This window comes from Tamandua tetradactyla, chromosome 26 (assembly GCF_023851605.1).
Source record: "Tamandua tetradactyla isolate mTamTet1 chromosome 26, mTamTet1.pri, whole genome shotgun sequence".
NCBI classification, from domain to species: domain Eukaryota; kingdom Metazoa; phylum Chordata; class Mammalia; order Pilosa; family Myrmecophagidae; genus Tamandua; species Tamandua tetradactyla.
In genome coordinates this window covers 9,059,081-9,079,281 of record NC_135352.1, presented here as the reverse complement: position 1 = coordinate 9,079,281, position 20,201 = coordinate 9,059,081, and the positions used below count along the sequence as shown (strand labels likewise).

Here is a 20,201-nt window from a genome sequence, read left to right as displayed (position 1 = left end):
CTTCTATTCTGGAATTGATGTTCCCTTAGGCCACCTCTATCCACTGCAAATAGCAAACACTGCTGCCATAAATACAAGTGTGCAAATGTCTATCTGTGTCCCCACTCTCACTTCCTCCACATATACACCTAGCAATGGGGCTGGAGGATCATATGACAACCCCACCCTAGCCTCCTGTGGAGCCCCCGTACTGCCTTCCAGAGGGGCTGAAATACTCTACTTTCCCACCAACAGCGAATAGGTATATCTCTCTCCACATTTTTTCCAGCACTTATATCTCTCTTAATTTTTAAACAGTTTTATTCACACACTATACAATTCAACCTAAGTAAAAAGTCAATGATTCCTGGTATAATCACATAGCATACCTTCACTACCACAATCTATATGAGAAAATTTTCTTTTCTTCTTTAAAGAATTCATACCCCTCCCCTATATCCCCTGCTTACTGGCCTTTCGTTTTGGCATATTGCTTTTGTTACATTCAATCAAATTGAAATTTTACTATTTTATTTTCAGATTTCACTATTTTAACACTCATTACTAATAAATAGCTCCCAATATATCCTACAATTGATAGTAACATATGACAATGTCATCAACATGAAAATGACTTAGAGAGAAATGTGTGGACTGCATATCCTTCACACAATGGTTGACAAATACAATTTCTTTCATCTGTTTAAAAATAGGTATTGGATGAAATCAAGGCTATACTACCTGGCAGACACCTAGAATGTAGCTGTTCTACATTGCTAATTAAATCTGAACAATTTGTTTTAAAAGCAGCCAAACTGGGAGTAAGATTTTTGTGTTATGAAAATTGAAGGATTTAATAAGGGTGTGTATTCAAAGAGAAGATGTTTCTACTTTATTACTTGCCAAGTTCAATGTTTTCCTGAGAATCTATTTCTAATTCTCATATATAAATAGGTTTAGCCAAGGATCTATTTAAACTAAAAATGTACAATATATATAAATTACCAAGAGTACACTTAGGTGTGAGAAATGTTGCTTGCTGGTGTTCCATAGAAGGGAAATTATAGTAACAATGGTACTTAGTTCCCTCTAGAGCCTTGGTTGTCAAAGAGTGGTTCCCAGACCAGATGCATCAGCATCAGCTGGGGAATGTGCCAATTTGAATCTGTGGTGTACCCCAGAAAAATCAAGTTCTTTAAAACTCATTCAGTATTGCTGGGTGAGAGCTTTTTGATTGTCCCCATAAAGATGTGACCCACCCAATATAACTTTTGATTAGATGGGTTCCTTGGAGATGTATCTACACACCCATTCAAGGTGGGGTTGCTTACTGGAGCCCTTTAAGAGGGAGCCATTTTGGAAACATCTTTAGAGCCCACACAGCCAGAGACTTTTAGAGATGAAGAAGGAAAACACCCTTGGGGGAACTTCATGAAACAAGAAGCTGGAAGAGAAAGCTAGCAGACATCATGTTTGCCATGTGTCTTTCCAGTTGAGAGGGAAACCCTAAATATCACTGACCTTCTTGAACCAAGTATTTTTCCCTGGATGCCTTAGATTGGATGTTCCTATAGACTTGCTTTAATTTGGACATTTTCATGGCCTTAGGACTGTAAACTAGCAATTTAATAAATTCAGCTTTTTAAAAGCTGTTCTGCTTCTGGTATATTACTCAATACAATATCTAGTTGCAAACTAGAACAGGGCACCTGTTAGAACAAAAATCCTCAAGCTTTATCTTAGTCCTACTGAATCAAAAACTCTGGGTAATGAATCAAACAGTCAATCTTTTAACAATCACGACCTCACCCCCCATTCCCTGGCAATTCTGAAGGATAGTAAATTTGGAAACCACTGTACTTAGCATATTAAGATTCTGGGGTACTGGGAACATCTACCTAATATAATAACTTTAGTTTTGAGAGTCACTTTGTCATTTCTCTTTCTGATAACAGAAAGACCTTGAATTTATTTGGGTAAATACGTACACATTAGCTCCAATGTTATTGAACATTTTTTACTTGATTTCTATCAAACTGCTCATTGTTATTTGTTTGTTCTTTATTACAGGTTGCAAAATGGTGGCTGGCAGGAAGACCTAATTTGGGGGGTCATTTCAGCACTTAAAATAATAAGTTTCAATGCTATTAATTAGAAAATGCCCTGTCAATTCTTAATAGGTTGCCAAACCCTGTTTTTAGTTTAGTTCAAAGATTTGGGTTCCGGAATGGTCCTTGTGTGGTCTTAAATCAAAAGGACATGATTTTAAATGCTGCTATTTTTTACCCTATCTCCAGCTGTGATTTCCTATAGTTCCATATTTAATCTTATATCTTACTAAATGCTTCTTTCAATTTTTCACCTTTGCTTATTGTATTATTTTTTGGGATGTAATTTTCCATTTCTCTACCAATCAGAAACATATTTCAGTCCCATTTTACCTCAAAATCCTTTCTGACTAACTGAACCAACATGATCTACTGCCTCTTGTTTGTACCACCTGTGATAAGGAAATGTCCTCTCTATTGATCATACCACCTTCTCCGTATGTCTTCAACTTGCGTATTACTTTCTCTTGGACAAATGCTCTCTTACATTATCTCATTTAATTAGAAAAACAGTCTATGAAATACATTAATTTCCACTGCACAATTGAGAAAATGCTCAGAAATTTTGAGTGGCTTGCTCCCCTTTGATATCCAAGTCCATTCTCTTTTCAGTCCCACATGACTTTATTGGCCTAATTAATAATGGCTTATCATCATCAGTTCACCATTAAAGGCTAGCCCTCAAACTTTGGTTCATAAAGCTCAAGTAGGATTTTGAGCTTGTATTTCTTCTTTAAATCTTTGGACTAATTGTTTCTTTCTATACATAAATCAGACTTGTTACTTCTGTTTGATGGCAAAGTTAATAGAAAACAAGGAAATGTGCAACTTTTGTCAGCAACTCCCCCAAGAAGAAAATCAATGAAACCATCAAGATATCTTTAATTTTTCACTATTGAAAAGGGCATCTGATTAAAATAAGACTTTGATGATAATTTCATTATTGTAAGGGAGACAGAAAAGTTGTGTTATGTAGAGTTATGAAAAGGAACTCCCTGGGAAGTCTTAAGCATTCCAATATTCAGAAATCAGCCACCCTGAAACCCACTGCACAAGGGATTGCTAACCTCATTTTCACATGTGTGCAACCTAGTTAGGTCTTCAAAGACAGTCTACTGAGGCTGAAGATCAACAATGTGCCAACCCCCAGTACTACTTTATTCACATTAAAAAAAGACTTTCAGTCCTTTAGGAATAGCAGTTTCATTAAAGTAACCAAATTCCAGGAAAAACCAATCAGGTTGTAAAGAATTTACATCCTTCTTTTTATAAATGATCCTCCTGGCTCTCTCTTTTTTAATCTTCCTAAAAGTTGGTAGGTTTTTTAATCTTCTTAAAACTGTCACTTCCCTTCCTCGCTCCCATTTTGCCTAAGCACAGTCATTTTGATGTATTTGCAGCAGCCAGGAACCCATTGCTGAAGACGTATGTTCTAAATATTTCCATCAGATTCCATGTCGCTACATAATGTGTACAGACATTTTTCAGTAGTGCTGGGTACTGTCTTGGGGATTCAAAAGTACCCCTTGAGGCACAAAATCCTCTGTGTTAAACCTAAAATAGAAATGTCCATTTCAATCATCTAGATTATAGCTGTAGAAATGTCCTGTGGGCTAGATTTTTATCACCAACGACACTTCTATATCCATGCTTGCTTGAAGTTTAAGCCTTCTTAATATGTTTTTCTTTAGCGAGCAACCAGCCTAACTCACCTGCTGTTTCTATGAAACAGAGCAAAAATATGGCTTGATGAAACTTAATCGCTGATCCTTGTTTAGATATAATCTTCTCAATCAAGTCATTCCAGCGGGTGCACCTGGTTTAGGCTGCCACTGCTTCTCTGGAGTGGAAGGCAGCAAATGACTAATATGGCTGGACCAAAGATGAAATGAAACCTTAAGCCAAAGTAAGGTAGCTCTCGGTGGATGTTGCAGGCCATGTGGTAGTAAAGAGTAATAGAGAAACCTGTAGTCACAATACCCCACACCTAAAACTTGTTTATTACACAACAGGCTTTCAGAAAAGCAAAAGAGCTCCAATCAAACACATTTAAAAATGAAAGCATGAAGTAGTTGTAAACAATTACCACCAGAATCAAATATTGTACGAATTAGATATGCATGTGTATTACTTCCTTAAGGCACTAGTTCACTGTCATTGTACATATATTGTAGCTAGAATCCTGTGGGACTAAGCGTTTTTAATGACTGAGTAATTCTTATGATCATACTGGTGAACTATAATTCTAAACCCTTTTTCTTGTGCCTTCATACATTAAATACAGTTTTATGAGATTTTTTATCTTTAATATATATCAATTATTTTACAGCCACACTTAATAAAATAACTGGGTACTTTCGTTGAGGCATGACTTGAGGCTGATAAATTGATACCTCCATAAAATATAAATGAAGGGTCCACCTGTGGTTCAGATGACATATAAAGTAGGGGACACAGAAAGTTTATTCAATTAGAGTGGACCTCGGGGCTGCTTTTATATCCCTCTGGTTTTCCTTTGACTGTTTATTCTCAGGGATGCTTTAGGTCTATAAGTAGTACTTACTGGTCAAAACCAACTTATTTATTGAAACACCCATGTAGTTGAGTTTCATGAAATGTGTGCTGCTTTCTCATCAAAACCATGGTCTTGTCATGAAAACGTTCATAAATCATACTTCAGGAACAGCTCCTTAACTGCCTACTGTTTTCTTTTCAAATACCTGGTGTTAATCTTCCTGACAGTTCTGACAGTCGTGTGCTTGCAGCTTTGAATTCCACATGTTGTAAGCAGCTTAAAACTTCAAGCCAAAGGAAAAAGAATATACGTGCATGGTAGAACTCTGGATTCTTATGTGGTGTGTCATCATAGGCAAGCAAAGCTCAAAGGAGAGGTTTTTCTCAGGGTCTGGAATATCTTACTTTCTTATGGGAAGATAAAAATAATATTAACAGTAATCATTTTCATTATCAGTGGCAAATCAGTGGCAGAAACTGCAGCGGCAAATCATTAGCAGAAGCTACTATTTGCCTAGGATTACTGGTTACTAAATGCCAGATATTTGTATATTTTATGTGCATTTATTGTGATTTTCTGAGTGGCTATAGAAGGTGAATATTATTATCTATGGCATAATAGCTGGTAGGCCTGTTATGAAAGAGGCTGTAACACACTCAAGGTTGTAGGAGAACCAGAAGTCAAGCCCAGATGTTATTAAAAATTTATCTCATTTCCCTTTTGCCAAACTTTGTCATTCAGTCCATTTACCCTTTTTAATTTGAAAAGAAGTGAACCCCTTATTTTGCTCTCATTATTTAATGAAGACAGTCAGCATTGTAATACCCATCCAGAAAAGATGGGCCCCAGGCCGCAGTTGATCAGCTTACTCACAAAGTCTGGCTCCTGCTTGCCTCTGTAGTATCTGAATGACTCCTCCAAGCAAATTGGCTTTTTCTGATAAGTGTATATTTAAACCCAGGGCTCAGGGTGAGCCTGGAAACCATACTCTCTGTCCTCAATTAACTTGAGACTAGAAATATAAAAAAAGGAGAGAGAGAAGTTGAGCTTCTAACTTTGAGCTATGGTGAACAAGCCCCAGGGTGGCCCCATGTGAGGGGTCATTTGGCCCCATTTGAGAATCCAACCTGAGCTTCAAGCCATGCCAGAGCAAGTTATAGTTTAACTTCACTTATATTTATTATTTATATTTTGAAGTACAATGTAGCAGTTTCATGTAGTTCGCTTTACTGAGAGTTCTTCCCATGAAGAATTCAAGCTTTCAAAGAATTGTCCTGGAGCAGGCCTACCATGGGATGAATTCTGAGTTGTCAATGAATGTAGGGCATGTGGGGTGTTAGAATTATAAAAGACATTGGGAAGTTCCAATTTTCTCATTTTAGGAGTGAACTGGATCCCAGAAAATGAGATGTAATGTTAATAGGTAGCCATCAGCGTGGACAAAGTCTTTACCTGGCCTGAAAAGCCCTCCTAAACCTTGCACTAGTTCCCCCTACTCTATCCTCGCCCACTCACTGCCTCTTTACTGTCTCCTGAGCACGTCTAGCACGCCCCTGTCTGCCTATAATAGTTTTTTGTTCATCAGTTGTTGGTCTTTTCCCATAAGTCCCATGAGGGCTGAGTCATTGTATCTTCTAGCATGTGTGCCAGTCCATAAATAATTACTGAAATAATAGATAAAGAAAGAAATGTCCGTGTTGCATGTTTTGTTCTGTTTTGCTTATGATATTCTTTCCATGTGAAGAATAATTGCACTTCCTTGCATAATTGTAGTTATGTTTCAGGTAAGGCTTTCTCCAAAAGGCTTCTATGAGTCCTCCTAACTTCCCTGGACTAAGTACACCTCACTCTATGTTCTCACATCACCCCCTATCTTAGCACTTATCATGATTTATCAGGTTACTTCTTACTCTAAGTCTTAACTTGGTTTCCTTGAAAGCAATCCTAGGGACAAAAGCACTTGTGCAAGTGGTTTATTGGGTAAGTGATCTTAGGCAATAGGAAGGAAAGTGGAGACAGGGAAAGAGGAAAAGCTAATATAAGAATGTGTTTTAGAAGTTGCTGCTGTGGAACCCCGGGGGCCTGACCCCCTGGGACCTTCTGAGAAGACTGGAGAAAGTTTCTTAGACTGATCTTCCCAAAGCAGGGGAGGTGGGAATGGTGGTCCGGCAGCTTCTGCCCTCCAGGTTTTGAAGACAAACTTCCTGGATGTTAACTCACAAACACTTCCCAGCTACACATAATCAAAGACAAAGCTAGGTGCTGCTGGTATCCATGGTATTAGAGAGGACAAGGGCACATGCTTGAGGATAAAAGCTATTAGTATGATGGGAATCAGGAATTGAAGACTTGAAAGAACTTTCCACCCAGACATGGCTGGAGTCAGAGGTGAGGCTACAAGTGGCAAATTATAGACCTTCAGCTAATGTTTATTGATTCCACTGTAACTGAAAGAGGAGCCTGAGATAGGCATGGGCTCCAGATGCAGACTAGATTTTAATTCTAGTTCTGTAATAAAGCTTTGAGAAAGTTTTGTTTACTTCTCTAGGCCTTAGATGTTTCATCTGCCAGATGGGGTAACATTAACACCTTCTTTAAATGAGAGTCACTGTAGCATCCACAGCCCTTGGCAAATAGAATGAGCTAAAAGATTACTAACTACATTACTTATAGTAATAAATATCGCTGTTAGCTCATTTTATTTGACAAGCCCTGTGGATATTACTGTGACCAACCAGGCAACGGATGTGTTCTAACTCCTAGACCAGTGCTTTTCTGCCCCTCCAGGTGACTGAACCACTTTTGCCATGGTAAAATGAGCTCATCTCCTTTCAGGTTCTTATGCATCCAAGGAATTTCCATAAAGAGACAATCAGAACATTTCTATTGGAGGTGATGGACTGTAACAATACTTATCTTTCCCCTTTTCTCAAGGCCTCTTATATTGGTCTACAAAAGGAATAAATCATAATAACTAAGAGAATGAACAGAAGTTCATCAACAAAGAGGTTACAACATATTTTCAAGAATAGGTCAAATAGGTATGATTTTAAAACATTTCTTAATTTATGTCCCTAGAAAAGTGCTGACATGCAATAAGCACATATTTCTAGAATGATTGGATGGAGGGATGAAAAGATAAAAAGACCAAGCTAGAAATATTATTGAGTGACATGTAGGTAAGCACCTGAGAAAACAAAAATGCAGAAACAGATCAATGTGGTTCTCTCTGGGGTGCAGGACTCAGATTGGAAAACAGTAAGGGCAATGGATCACTGATTTACATTATAAATTCATGTTCATTATTATTTTATGTTTTAAACTGTATATATCACCTGGAAAGAAATGCAAAAAAATACTTTTTTAAATTTTTTGAAGGGAGATTTGAGGATGGACTCATCTGTGAGGTTTCTTCCATTTCTGCTAAGAGGAACTTATTTTATATACTGACTTCAGTGGCAAGTCATGAGATTTAAGTGAAATGATTACCTGACAGAATCACAATATATCTGTAATCACAAGTGTGGGACAGAGAGATTATTTGGAAGAAAACTACAGAAGATTAAAGAACGATATATAATTTTGGTTGATTTGTTTTGGGAGATGGGCTTTTCAAGCACCTGTGAATAATTACAACTAACTTAGAAGAAAAAAAAGGAAATTGCCCACCTAAGTACTGCCTGTACATTTAATAAATATTTTTAGAATTAAAGACTCAATGAGCTAAATAAGCTTTAATAAGCTTTTTCCTACAGTTGAGTCAGAAAATCTCATTCTATCTATGTCAAAAAAATTATTAAGTGCCTATATGTCTTTTCTATCAAATTAGATGAACAGATTGCTTAGTATAATGAGGGGTTTATTTACTCAAATCGATGTGGAGCAATTATTATGTCTACATCAAGTTTGAGGACAAGCTGAAGTTTATTGACTCGAAAGCCCTGATTTTTGAATAAGAAGGGCTGAGAAGAAGTTGGTCTAACATCCTAGTCATCAAATGTCCAAGCTGCAGTCTGGCAGGAGGAGGGCTCAGGGGAAAGGGGATATTCACAAACAGCCCTTCGTGTTTCCCAACCAGAAATCCAACCTAGTAAGGGAGTAGGGAACTCTGATTCATTCCCTATACAAAATTAGAAAATGCAAAGCTAACTGACTGCCCCACCTACCCTGTTTTTTTGGTCTGAGAAGCTCTGCTTAGGAAGATGGGAGTGGGTCAAAGCATGCATATTCAAATTTTTCTGTTTTTATTCAATCTTCTCTGATTTATATCTCTCAGAAGCCTATTATTATCATCATTTGCTTACAAAATGCAAATAAACTGTGTTCTCCCCCACAAACATTTTGGGATAAACACAACCAAAATGCCAGAAGGTTTTATTCCCCAAAGCACCCCTTGCATACAAAATCTGGCTCTTTCCCAGCTCCATTTGTTAAGGTCTCCTTCACCTGTACCAGGTCTCTTTCTAACCTACAATTTGCTTTCACCGGAAGCAGGAACCTGATGGGTCTTATGGGCTCAACAATTGGAATAGCATTTCCTTGTTTTCTCCTCCCCTCTCCCAGCTTGTGAAATACCCACTACCATAAGCTGGCAGTCAAATAAAAATAAAAAATCCTATTCCATATTCCATTCATTGTTGTACATATGCAGTATTGGCATTTTGCATGTTAATATCTGACACTGTTTTTTAATTTGTTTTAAACTGCCAGTTCATTTGCATCATCTCTCTGTGATCTCCAACCTGTGCAACAATTTTTAGGGAAAACATAACCATTCAAGTACCTACTAAACCTGATTAGTAACAGAATCTGAATCAAGGAGAACTCATTTAATTAAAAAAAATTTTCATTTTAGGATTTGAACTGGGTTCTTAATATGCGTATTCAGAGAACTATTTGTTGTCTTTGAAAGCAAAACGAAGCTTCGAAATGCTCACATTCTCGGACTGAGCAGAGCAGTTTGATGGCACCCCACATTTTGTGCACTGTCAAATACATCCTATGTCAATGTCTCCACCATTGCACACTACATTTGGTAAGCCGTATACTTGAATTGTGGGTTGAGAGGACTGAACTTGAGGCCAAGCTTATCAGTCAGGAAAAAGAAAAAGGAACTATGGATGTCAGGGGTACAGCGATGATACAAGAAAACGTGTGTTTGTACACTTTTAACAGCTAGGATGTACCATAAGTTTCCATGAAACTTATGGAAATTTTAAAAATCCATTATTAGTCCTTAAAATCAAAGAACTCATGATTTAGGGTGGGAAACAGTGTCGCATTTCATATTCTGAATTATAAAGTGAATGCCTCGAAGAATGGGTTGATCTATTAATCTCTAAATAAATCAAGCCTAGATTGCAGGGTGGTATAGGAAGATGCTCAAAAAAAAAAAAAGTGATTCAAAATGAATTGAATTCAGGTATTACAGCCTCTTGCTAAGGCTCATGTACCTATGGTATACAACCTTGCTGCTTATCTGTTAAATTTTTGTTATTTATTATCTGTCACCTACCAATGAGAAGATAAGCTCCAAGACCATAGGGCGTTTTATCTCATATTTTGGTGAAAGATATATGACAAGTGTCTAGAACAGTGCCTGGCACAGAGTACATGCTTAATATTTGGGTGTGAGTGAATGAACGACAATATATGCTCTCTTTATGAGTCTGAGTAACCACAGAAATCTTCTTGGAGAGTCAATCTTAGTGTTTGAGATTTTACAGACCAATGCATTAAAAAGAAAGATATATATATATATATATATATATATATATATATATATATATATATATATAGAGAGAGAGAGAGAGAGAGAGAGAGAGAGAGAGAGAGAGACAAAGAGGGAAGGAAGGCAGAAAAGTAGGGGGCTAGAAAGAGTGCTACCATTTTGTACTTATTAAATATTGACTTTGGAAAAGTGACAATAAATACCCAAATATATTCTATCAGATACTTAATAAAAGAAATGTCTTCTTAATACAAAAAAAGCAACTATCTAAAATAATGATTAACTTTCCCCAGAAAGGACTGATGCTAACTGAACTCATGATCTAGCACCCATGAGCTTGAAGACTTTTGAGAGCTCCTGGCTTAAAGAACTACAGTTGCAGGCTCTGCTTTTATCCAAATGGCTTCTATAAATAAGGGCCAGGCCTAAGGACATCCTGGATTCCATACAACGAGGTGGCTCTAGAAGTAGAGAAGTAAAGGGGGTTTGTGAGATCATCCAGCCTAGTAACTTCAGGCAAGTGAAATTCCAAATCATACAGTCTTGTGGGGTAGTTTCCAGCTGATCTGATATCTCTTGAATGCCCTGATGTTTCCAATGCTTAAAGGCAGTGCTTGCCAGCCAGCTGGCCTAGTAAAACTTCCTATCTCTATTTATTTACCCATGGAAGCCTGACAAAGAAAGAAAAGAACTCAGAAAGTAGCTCTTGATTGTTTCTTTCTCTCACTTTGATTTCTTTTCAGCAAATATTTATTGCCCCAACTTTTGTAGATAACAAGGGGACCAATCCAGGTAGTAGTTTGTGCACACATCTCTGCCAACCAAAGGATGGGGATTTGCATCTGTAATTACATTTCTGAAAAAAAAAAAAAAAATATATATATATATATATATATATTATTTGATGTAGTAAAGAAGGGGAACTGGTTCTAAATCCCATGCTAACATTTTAGGTTGGGCCAAGGTGGACCGTTCTAACTTTCGTCCTCACATCTGGGTTTCCTGGACTCATGACAGCAGTAGGTTTAGTTCTCAATGTCCCACCCTGCTCATAAGGGAGACTGAACCTGAGGCTATTTAGTTATCGCGGCTCCTGTCCTGCCCTTGAGCTTCTGATTCCCTCCCTGCCAGCCTCTTCCTCTGTCATGTACTTCAAAAACCAGACCAGTTTGGATAACGGAAATTCTTTTCCAAAAACTTGATCATTTCTCAGCATTCTTCTAGTTCTCAGATCTTCCTGAGAGTGCCTATACTATGGCCTAGAGACCTGATCGTGGGATGGTGGGTGACCGATGAGGGAAACCAAAGTTGCAGATAGGAAGCATCAGGAAGTCCAAGGTTTTCCTTCCATGTTGATGATGATGATGATAATGATTTTAAGTTTTTTTTTTTTAATCTATAAAACTATCCAAATCCCATATCATCCTAAGGCATGTTTTAGGACTGACTTTTCTGGCTTCTCCTCCATAAGGAGGTGCAGAAAGAAGAATGAGAATCGAGGGCAAGACCCTTTGTAGCAGTGGAAATGAATTTTGTATGGTATATTGTGATGCTTTCTAGAATCGGAATGTAATTTTTCAAGATTTTGTTTCCTGTGCCTCTTTCCTGTTGACACATTTAGTTTTCTCTCTAGTGATTTTACAAAATAAAAATAAAAGTGTCCAATAAGTAATCCAAGTTTTAACTTTGCTTTCCAAGGACTATATTTTTTTAAAAAAGGTTTTTGGTGGATGTTTTCATAGTGATGATTTTTCCTTACAAGTGAACGTAAAAGACAGAAGGGCACATTGAGTTGTAGATGCAACAGATGGGAAGAACCATCAGCTGTGCCTAGTAGAGTTCTATTGCTGTCAGTACAGAGCATAACCAGGTCCAATCTACGAAGCACTGTTTGCTATAACAAATTATTTCCTGTAATCAGATCACCAAGCATTTTCTTTATTAAAATAGGTGAATATGAAGGCATGTGTTCTAGTTTGCTAGCTGCCAGAATGCAATGCACCAGAGATGGATTGGCTTTTAATAAAAGGGGATTTATTTCATTAGTTCTTCAGAGGAAAGGCAGCTAACTTTCATCTGAGGTTCTTGCTTACTTGGGAAGGCACAGGATGGTCTCTGCTGGCCTTCTCTCTAGGTCTCTGGGTTCTAACAGCTTTCCCCGGGGTGATTTCTCTCTGCATCTCCAAAGGCCTGGGCTGAGCTGCGAGTGCTCAGATGAGGTAGGCTGAGCTGCTTGCTCTCTCATTGCACTCTCTCATTTAAGCAGCAGCCAATTAAGTCAAACGTCATTCATTGTAGCAGGCATGCCTCCTAGCCGACTGCAGACGTAATCAGCAACAGATGAGGTTCATGTACTATTGGCTCAAGTCCACAGCCACAGAACTAGGTGCCTTCACCTGGCCAAGTTGACAACTGAATCTAACCACCACAGCATGGAAACACCTATTGAAACAGATAGGACAGTTATAATTCCAGCATGGAAAATATTATTTCATGGATTTTTATTTCTAGTTAAATCTTATTTCTTTAAAGTCTATCCAGTGACTTGAAGCCTATAAAGACAGTTACTCTAAAATACACTTATATTACTATTACTTTTCATTGTTGATATCAAGTGATATTCAAGATGCAAAAGTGAAACATTATTTATTCATTATCTAACCTCAAAAAGGAACAAGGATAAAGCCAGGCGACTCTGTATTTGCCCAACAGCTTTTAAATGAAATATAAAATCATTTGAATACTGTTAGACATTAATGCAGCTCAGGGTTGCTTGCTGCTTGAGATTTCTTTGAAGGGGTCAAGTGAAAATGGACTTGATCAAAACCTAATAATTCAGAAATATCTAGAAAATTTATTACCTTTCTGCCTGTATAACTTCTCTTTTTCATTTCATGCAGTATCCAAACACCACTAGATTATACAAACAAAACATCCAAACATATTTTTTGCTTTCCCATAATTATTTAACTGTCTTCCTAATTAATTCTACAGTCTCAAATAAATTATTGACTTACCAGACTCTCTAGTTTTTTGTGACAGCTTCAGCAGTAAACAGACCATTAACAATTCATAATGAGCAGGACATGTTTGTTTTTTTTCATGTGCTAATTTGGTACCCCATTAGACACATCCTTTGACTCTTTTCTTTCCTGTCAGCTCATTTTGGAAGAGGGTGACAGACTGACAGGCTATATATGTTTAAATAAAGAGGCACTTAAAAGGAAAAATAAAACTTCCTTTTACCAAATTCAACTACTAAATCCATTATGCAGAGAAAATGCATTGGAACTTTTCTTTTGTCTCTTTCAAATCTACTTTTTTTGTTTGTTTGTTTTTGTAAACTCTGGGGAGGAATAGCGATGTTCTAAGCACGGAATAGCACAGTCTTAATCTGGGCTAACACATCCGTATTCAGAGAGTGCTGCCAGACAAGACTCAAATTGATTTTCTAAGTCATAAGAATGGATCAGAATATCCCTTGTGAAATACACCCTGTGTTCAGCTTTGAAGGATGGTTTCACAGTTTCAAGGATGCTATGACAAATACGACATGATGGGTCGGTTTAAATAACAGGAATTTATTGGCTCACAGTTTTGAGACTAGGAGAGGTCCAAAGAGGCGCTTTTATCCCCAAAGTCTATAATGCTCTCATGCTTGGTACCAGTGACCCCTGGGGTTACTTGGTTTGTATTCCTGCTTCATATCACATGGCAGTGTTCTCTCCTGTCTCTTCTGGGTTCTCCTGGCTGCTGGATTCATGCTCCATCCCATGATTTTACAAGGCTCCCAGTAATAGGATTAAGACTCATTGGGATTTGGCTGGCCACACCCTAACAATAACATTTTCAAAAGATCCTATTTACAATGGTTTCACACTAACAGGAATGGGATTAAGATTAAAAACATGTTGAATTACTCAGACTTGAGTTCAAATTTAGTTTTAGGTCTTAATTTCACCCACGAAATTGAGAAATAATGTATATTGTACTAAGCAAGAAAACACAACTTAACATGGAGGTTGGCAAACAGTTATGATTTAATAACCCATAGTAATTATTATTATTTATTTATAATTATGTTATCTATGAGCTGGCATTATAACTGAAGAATCTCAAAGGTTTTGGGGTTGCTGTAGGAGGCTGAATGTTGGTCTCTTCAAAGATCTGTCCCCCCAAACCTGTGACTGTGACTTTATTTGGAAAAAGGGTCTTGGCAAGTACATTGAGTTAAGCAAGTTTGCAAGTATATCGAGTTAAGCAAGTTGGCATAAGACCATCCTGGATTGAGAACAGCCCTAATCCAATTATGAGTGCCTGTATAAGAGAAAGGAAGAAACTAAACAAACGAGAACCCACAAGATGGAGGCAGAGATCAGGCAGGACGTGTCTATAAGACAAGAAATACCAAGGGTAGATGGCAGCCACCAGAAGCTAGGAGAGAAGGGTATGGAATAGATTTTTCCTTAGAGCCTGTGGAAAGAACCAACCCTGCCCAAATCTTGGTTTTGGGTTTCTAGGATCCATAGCTGTGAAAATAAATTCTTGTTGCTTTAATCTACCTAATTTATGGTAATTTGTTGCTACAGCCCTAGGAAACTAATATAGTTACTAAATCTTCAGTTTAAGTACCTGGATGAGAGAGAATGATGGTTCCATGTTAATAAGTACAAACTTTGACAGAGAATTTCAAAGACGGGTGGGATCAGTAGAATGATAATGTCCACTGTATCTTCTTTAAGTTTCTTTTTCATCTGTTCAGTGCAAACAGTGAAAAAAAAAGTTTGCTCAGGTAAATCGGTACCTATGGCCTAAAAATATGACCTTCCTGGTCAGTTCACGTGTTTATGCTTAATGATAGATAGATAACTTGTTTTAATGGTTCCAGTTCTTCCATTCTTTGCATCTATGCCCTTAGCAATGCGACTTTGTAAAGCTTCCATCAAGAGGTGGAGGTTTTTCTTGTTTGGTTTTTGTTTTTTACCACCCATTTATTCTGTTTGGCTGCGTGACTTGCTTTAAGCAATAGGATATTAGCAGTTGCAGTGCTAGCAGGGGACATTTCCACTTCTGCTCTCCTTCCTGTGCCTTTGCCGTGTGAACATACCAGGTGTGGCTGTTGGAGGATGAGGCATGTGGAGCAAGGCCAAATTATTGTAGACATTTTCCATGTGATCATCCAAGACACACTGACCCTCTCTCAACTTGAGGGCACAGGAGCGCCCAGCCTAAATCACTGACCAGCAGATGTTTGAGCCACTGAATTTCTGAGAGGTTTGTTAGGCAATAGCATTGTGGTAATAGATTGCTTATCTGCTCTCAAGAGAGCATAAGCATGAAATGGAAGAGGAACACTGTATCTTTAATTACAATTCCACAGTGTTAGTCACCACTTTCCTTCTTAGGGCTGGGACAGAGGTTTGTGTAAGAAATATTCATTTTATGGATGAACTGGTGGTAAAAATGGGGTGGCATAAAAATGCTAAGTCCATTTCCGTCTATTTTGTATGTACCCTCTGAGGTGAAGACTCTCAATTAGCAGTTCTTAACTCCAGCAAGAGAATGGTTACGCATTTGACTGCACCGGAGATGTCTCAATATATAATCCTTGGAAATGTGAGCTCTTAGAAGATGAAAAGTTTTAATTGCACAGGTCCATATTATTAGCACAGTCAAGTGGAGGAGCATAAAATAAGTGGAATATAATTTCAATTGATATGAAAATTACTGGTAGTTACACTATCTCCAGCGAAATGATTCATGCTAATTCAAGGAAATGCTTCTTTTGTCCATTTATGGCCTTAATGTTCTGAGGGTCGGTAAAGTTGTAGACTCTGAAGAGACCAGGCTTTACACGCATACCTACTCCTAGAGTGACGCTGCTGAAGAGTTCTTTAAAGGCGTTAGCATGAGAAAATGGATGCTGTTGAGCCCTGGCCAGGTCTCTTGTCTTCCCTCTCCCTCCTTTTCTTGACTTCTAAAGTGGCATATAATGTCTGGGATGTCGTACTCATGTCCCAGAGATAAATGCACAGCTTTGCATCCTTTATTTTCTTAAATGAAGTCAGAAGCTAGTTGGAAGGTTGTATTTATTGGCTGAAAAATCTGCTTTTGTTTTAATGAGTTTGTGTGTGAATGTGTATGGGTGTGTGCATGGATGTATTGTGTGCATGCAATAAAGGTTTTATATTTCATTTCTCTGACATAGTTATTATGCATTTGGTATTCTCTGTTCCTCCTAGAACTGGCTCAGCACAGGCCATTGGGATAAAAGAAGGCCAGAGAACCTAGATCTATAATGCTCTCTCATTTCTTATCTTCTAAAAAATATCTTCTTAGTGTTTACAAAAAATTGAATGGCAGAGCTTTCCCCTGCTTCATCACTCATTTTGAATCTCAGTTTTGCCATCTATAAAAGGGGAATCACATTGACAAATGCAATTAATTGGTCAGAGGCCTGCAAGCAAAAAAACTACAGTGTGAGAACAGCAAGCAGAATTTACAGTCTTGTTTCTTTCTTATCACTATATTTGGTTTATTTTAGAAATTTTTATAATTATACTCTTAAATCACTTCTAGAACTGTCAGTAACTTCCATGGTGGTTGAGTCAGAAGATCACACGCTGAATATTCATACCAGTACAAATCATTTCATTTTGCTTCTCTGTAGCCCTGGAGCAAATGAACTTTAATTTAAACTTTCATCGGTAGATACTAGGTATCTTCTTCTGCTCCTTTGTGAATCCCACGTACAACACTGCATTCCAATCGATCATCTGAAGTATGTTTCATACCAATTACAAAACTTCTCCTAATATTCCCTAATGATCCCTTTATATGATTTGCAGCAGTGTTCCTAGGAAACCATCAATCAGTTAATGTGCATCTCTTAAGTACCTGTCTGTGACCAGCCTCGGGTTTGGTCCTTTGGAGGCTACTAAAGAAAGACAAAGGCATCTCTACTGGCCAAGATCTCACTTCATCAGTGTTAGTCTTGTGATCCCAACCTGACTGAATCTTATTTTGCCTATGTCAATTAGAGAGAACTTTATGAAGGTGAGGGCTGAGCTGAGAAGATGGAAGCAGTGTTTATACACAGAGGAAAAGAGAGAAACATCAAGAAGAGTCATGCAGGTACTATATAATTGTCAGGCTATATGTTGTCCAAATTTTGGGATATCAGTCACATGGACTACAAAGTAAATAGTGCTCTCTAGACTTATGCAGTGTACAACCTGCCCAAGTATACATTGTGACTCTGATAAAGAGCTTAACTTAATGACTGTGGGAGGGACTTCGGGCGGTGGTTAAGAACTTGAACTGAGGGTTTATATGGATCAAACCTCTACCATTTGCAGCTGTGAGAATGAGTGAAAACTACTTACCTTCTCTGAATCCTGTCTCACCAGTAAAATCAAGCTTACTAGATAATTCCTTGCTCGTATGGTTAATATTAAAAATAACGGCAATTAAATATTCAGCGCACTTCTGGTTGCAGTAGTAAATTTTTCGTTTTTAGTTGCTGTTATTGCTTTTAAAAAATAATAGCTTGGAAGATCCTTTAAAGCTTTCTCTAGTCATTGAGTTATTCAGAATGCTTTGATAGGGGAGTGTGTGTCGTTGTGTGTGTGTGTGTGTGTGTGTGTGTGTGTGTGTGTGTGTGCATGCATGTTGGAAGTTGAGGGGATGGTGGCATTGCATCTTCCTTGCTGAGGATTTAATAGGGAAAATGCTCACTTTTGGGGAGCATTTAAGCAATCTTGAAAATTATTGATTAATCTATATGATCCTATAGTAAAGCATGTTCTTTGATGGATTATCTGAGATCTGCTGGTAAAATGCCTGGGCTGATCCTATTCTGCTCTTTTTTGGGGGTGTAAACATATGTTGATAGCATCATTTCAGATGACTATAATGCTGGATGGTTCCAGGAAGAGTGATGCAGCAGAAAGACGATTGTTCTCTGAAGAAAGGAGCATAAAGGCATGCTATCCCCAAGCTGATGACAGCCTGTTAGAAATGTACCCCAAAACTAGAAAGGCACAGGAATGCCTGCAGGACCTAGCTTCTTGTTTGTGGAGAAGCGTGTGTGTGTGTGTGTGTGTGTGTGTGTGTGTGTGTGTGTAAGTGATGGGGTGTGTTTTTTGTGTGGATACATGTGATAGGGTGTGTGTATATATGTGTGCATAAAAAGATGTGTGTGTATGTGCATGTGTGATACTGTGTGTGTGACAGTGTGTGTTTATGTGTGGATGCATGCATGATAGGGTGTGTGCATATATGTGTCTGTGTAATAGGGTGTGTTTATGTATGTACATATATGATTGTGTGTGTTGGCAATTTGGCATAGAGAATGCAGATATGGAGATATAACCAGAGAGGTTTATAGATTTGGTATGATGATATATGATGATTCACCCCCTTATTCCAGCTTCCTGCTTGCTTAAAAGGAATTAAACTTTTTCGTGAATATGCATTATTAGTTTATAAATGCTTTTAATCAAAGAGTTGGGCACATTATAAAAATTTGAAAATTAGGATTATAGGGTCTTTTTCGTTACTTTGTGGTCTTTTTCCCCAACTTCATCTGTGCATTGCTTTAACCACAGTGACCATACGAATTTTCATCTTCCTTCTCTCTAATTTCTCATGTATTTTTTATGTTACTAAATCTTTTTCATTTTCACTCATTATAATGACTGTTTAGGACTGTAAGACTGAATTTTTACATTTTATGGAATCATTACCTTACTATTGTATATTCTAGTGGTTTTCAGTTTTTTTTAATGGTTATAAATACTGACCAATGGCCATTTAAATGCATATAGCTTTTCCCACATTTTGTTTTCTTTTATTTTGCATAGATTTCCAAAATGGAATTACTGATTTAAAGATAAGAATATTTTCATGGTTTGGTACAGTTTGTGGGAGCCTATTTTTGAGAAGAAATACTTAATTTATGTTTAGATTTTAGGTTTTACAAACGTATTCTTTTAAACTCCCATTTTAAAATCATCAATGCTCCCTCCGAAAGACATAGAATATCACCTCTAATACTGAAATTGAAGAAATCTCTTTAATCCCTAAATTAAATCTCTTTAATTCAGCCAGCCTAAATCCAACAGAGGACTGAATCATTCCACTTTCTAAACAGGCTAAGTTACAGCAAAAGCCAAAATGTTCTAAATTTTATTTCCCTTGCTTCTAGGAGTAGAGAGTTAAAATGCGTCTTCTGAATGAGGCTAACAGTGGCTCAGTATCTCAGTATGGATATGGTGTGGTGAAGAGATAGGAATGGCAAGCAGCTCACCTATTTCTAGAGCAATGCAAGAGAGATCCAGAATTAAACCAAAGGGATGCATGGAAAATGACTAAATACTAAGTAGCTACCTCCCATCATTGTGGTCTGAGTGGGTAAAGAATAAAATAAATAAAAATGAAATAAAACAGATGACTTAAAAATAAAATCACAGGAATAGAATGAAACCGACACTTTGACTACAAACACAATTATGTGTCTTTGGGTGAAATCCGTAACTAGTTTTTGGCAATACCCACCTGATTCACTCATTGAATTGTGAAATGAGAGAATATAAATCAACGTTGACCACGAGGTCTTATTTCCCTCTTTAGAGGTTTTAACTGAATAATAAATCAAACAGATCCCTCACACTCTGGGCCTCTTATGATTCCTTTCCATTCTCTTTGCTGTTGTCTACAAAGAATAATTCCAACTATGTGATACTTCCAGAGTGCAAACCTCTCTTTCTCTTGCTGTCAACTCCCATTCTAATTCAGCAGATCAGTAAAGACAGAGAAAATTTACTTATTCTGGCCAGCAGCTTCAGAATTGATGACTCATATGAAA

The 20,201-nt window shown here is 37.6% G+C and overlaps 1 long non-coding RNA gene across 1 annotated transcript; it reads left to right on the top strand.

Moving 5' to 3' along the window:
* Positions 1-6,881: 6,881 nt before the first annotated feature.
* On the top strand, positions 6,882-19,773 carry LOC143670031 (uncharacterized). The gene is made up of 3 exons (XR_013169219.1): positions 6,882-6,990; positions 17,374-17,467; positions 19,542-19,773. It is a non-coding gene; the product is annotated as an uncharacterized LOC143670031 (long non-coding RNA).
* Positions 19,774-20,201: the final 428 nt, after the last annotated feature.